This window comes from Montipora foliosa, chromosome 11 (assembly GCF_036669935.1).
Source record: "Montipora foliosa isolate CH-2021 chromosome 11, ASM3666993v2, whole genome shotgun sequence".
Lineage (NCBI taxonomy): Eukaryota > Metazoa > Cnidaria > Anthozoa > Scleractinia > Acroporidae > Montipora > Montipora foliosa.
Genome location: NC_090879.1, coordinates 50,090,503 through 50,094,365, shown reverse-complemented (window position 1 = coordinate 50,094,365; position 3,863 = coordinate 50,090,503).

Below are 3,863 nucleotides of genomic sequence, written 5' to 3'. Positions count from 1 at the left end.
CGTTAGACCGTGTACGATTACTCTGTCAACCAAGACAATAAGAAGTTTAAGAAATGAAGACGGGAATGACAAGGAGTTCATCAAGGTAAGACATTTCTCTTGTTGCCATTATATCGCAGCAAGACTGATGCTGGAGTACTCAGTCTTACCCCTGCTTCTGCCGCTAACCTCGAAGGATCTGAATCCCTTCATCACCTGAAACACTCGAATCAGTGGAGTGTGCATCTTCGTCCCCATTTTTATAGCGGAGCTCCGCGCGCGCGGAACACCATAGCTAAGAAAATATGATAACCCATCGATGTGAGAAAATTTGGTTTTATAGTCATGACGTCAGGAACGTCCGTACGTACGTCCGTCCGTCCGCCCATCCATGTATACCAATGTGACCAGTATCACGTAGCCATATCACGGGCTCAAGTTTAGAGCTCATCAAGGGGCAACACTCCAGTTTACACTATAGCTAATTTACAGCAAGGTAAGACACATCTTTGATATTGGACATCAATGTCATGGTCAATTGACACCTGTCAAAACAAGATATCTGCTGACCAGTCTCACGTGACCATATCACGGGCTCAAGTTAGACGTTATCGATGTCAGCTGGTTTTTCTAAGTTGACCGCTGACCCGGGACTGGTTGTTGATTGGACCGCAGGCTCAAGCCAGGTCAGACACTCACACTCACACCTGAATGAGGCTTAATTTTTCGCGCTCTTTCTGTGGCTCGACGCGGCTACACAGCCATGCTACGTCAGCAAAGCTCTTGACAGTCGATGCATTTCTTGTTCAGGTACGGTTTGGAAAATATATTTTTCTTGCATTTTTCGCTGGTTTCAATCCAGGTTTAACATAATATAGCTGTAGTTATTCAAGCCAAGCATTGGAGGGATATAAACTTAAAGCTGAGTGTTTATTTTTAATTTGTTTAAAGATGCTTTTTGCTCTGAATTGCAGTTTTTGGTATGTCTTAAGATATTTTTAATTTCAAATCTACTAAGGTTGCAAGATGCCTGGACGGCCTACGTCAGAAGAACAGAAACGAAAGAAGAGAGAAAGAGAACGAGAACGAAAAAACAGTACACCAGTAATAGCTTAAAGTTGGTGGAAGAAGTTACTCCACAAATTCTTTTCTTGGACACTAAACCGTTTGTTATTTTTACGGATGAGTTATTTCAAGTGGATTCATATTTCTAAAATGTGGCTTAGTCGTTTTTTCCTTTGTTCAGGAATGAGACTCGAATTTTTATTGTTAACTGGAATTAAATAACAATCATCTGTACTCTTTTTGGACAGAAATAATCGATCTGTTGCTGGTTTGTTTGGCCTTAAAATGTGAGCGAACAAGAAGTTTTTTTACTCCGCTTGCCTAACTGTTTTTCGATGTGCCTCGACAGTGACAAGAATTTTGCACTTATGTTCTAAACATGGAATCGCAATGAGTTCTCGCAAAAGTACAAGGAGAAATATCACCAGCTTATGTTTTCAGAAGTTTGTTTAGAGAACGTAAAGGTAATTTGTTGGAGATCTTGTTTGAAGTTTGTCCTTTCTAGCCGATTCTGGTTCTAAGCCAAGATGGCGTGTTTCAATGAAATACACGAAGGGAATTGTAAATGATCTCGTTTTTAGAGATAAAGTGGAATAAATAAAGTAATCAATAAAACTCCTTGTCTGACCTTGAACTGACAAAGATTATCTGTCACATCACGAGCTATAGTACGTCTGTGATTTCTAATTTTAGCGTGATTCCTATTCGCTGACGAATGGAGATCTTGTTTGAAGTTTGTCCTTTCTAGCCGATTCTGGTTCTAAGCCAAGATGGCGTGTTTCAATGAAATACATCGAAGAGAATTGTAAATGATCTCGTTTTTAGAGATAAAGTGGAATAAATAAAGTAATCAATAAAACTCCTTGTCTGACCTTGAACTGACAAAGACGATCTGTCACATCACGAGCTATAGTGCGTCTGTGATTTCTAATTTTAGCGTGATTCCTATTCGCTGACGAATGGAGATCTTGTTTCAAGTTTGTCCTTTCTAGCCGATTCTGGTTCTAAGCCAGCCAAGCTGGCGTCTTTCAATGAAATACATCGAAGAGAATTGTAAATGATCTCGTTTTCAGAGATAAAGTGGAATAAATAAAGTACATCAATAAAACTCCTTGTTGACCTTGAACCGACAAAGACGATCTGTCACATCACGAGCTATAGTGCGTCTGTGATTTCTAATTTTAGCGTGATTCCTATTCGCTGGCGTTTGAGAGTCGACTCTCAAATGGCTTCTTTCCTTATCTCGCTTGCCGAGGATTTGCTTGTTTTCTGTTAAAACTCTTGCGATTCAAAATTAATTGCCTAACTGGTGAATTCGACAGTAGATTGCGCTCGAAGAACCGATATCACACTCATCCCTTCGTGATTCATGCGATCAGACGGATTTTCAGGTGAAATTAACCGTGGAATTCACTAGTTAGGCAGCGAAGAAAATGACATAATTAAGCAATTTCCGGGAAAACCAAAAGGCGGACAGTTCCAAAGCCTTTTATTTTCACTAATCCTACAGCCAGTAAGAATAAACAAGCCGGGAGCTCCGCTTTTAGGCTTGGCTAAATCTATATATTAGTTTCTGGGGGTTACGGTACTAAACACAGGAATGCAACAGAACAGAATGGAACAAGGCAAGAATTAATGCTACCAGAATAAAGCATACATGTACAATATAATATCTAGATTGCTCACAGTCCCTTCTGAGTCAGTACACCCTCCCACTTTGGTCAGTCTGAGTCACACAAGGGAGGCAAGGGGAGAATGGTGATTGAGCCCACTATAGGGATTGCACGCTCTTCTGTAACCGATGCATTTGGAATCATCAAAACGTTCTAATCTAATTAGGAGGGGGACATTGGGGTGTTAGAAACCGCAAAACCAAAGAAAAAATCATCCAAAACCGCAAAACCGCAAAAAATTGGGCCAAAACCGAAAACCGTATACAAAACCGTCAGAAAACCGCTACAATGGTACTCTCAATGGGCTCTCTCAAGCCCGGACTTTGTGGGCTCATTTTCCGTAAAGCAGCTGGTAATGGAGCCAAGTTAACTTAGGAGAATTTGCACACGAGTCCTCTCTAAAATTGCAATTTTGCAATCGCAAAAAGCTATAGCTCTGGAAACATCAATCAAAACTCTCTAATTGAACATTTCTATTTGATAACTAAGACCTGACATTTTGGAGATTTGAATGGAATGTTTAATCTTGGTCTACTGACATTGAATTGAATTGAGGAAGCTAACCGGTACTGTTTGATCCTTGTTTTACATGGCAGCAGGAACTCGCTCAAAGGTTAAATGTGGTAATAAACAGATACTTACTTAAAACAGGAGTCGAATATTGAACCTCACCGCCCCCTCCCTCCCCCCTTCCTGAGGGATGCTCGTCGGAAATTTTACATTACACCCTTAAAGGAGACCAATCTGGGCGTGGCCCAGATGTTTTTTGTTAAAGTGACTGTAATGTTCTTCTACAACTATTAAATCAGTGAAGTCAGAAGACAGAGCTTGTTCAATACTTGTTTGAAGCCATGTCCTTTAACAAATTTCCCTCCTTCTCAAAGGAAACTACCCATAGATAATTGTTAATGACCGAATCTGGTCTTCAGTGATTTTGCAACCAGGAATGATTACCACTATGGATGGAGTTTGATTTGGGTCCCCCGTATCGTTTAAGAGGACAAAGCTCTCAAAACTCTAGTGATCTTGCTGAAACAAGTTGGTAGTGCAGCCATAACATAACATACTTGCCCGATAGGAGAGCTTTGACCGCAGGTTTCTGCTCTTGTTTGGGTTCAAGGTGTAAACCATTTGAAGTGAAAAGTC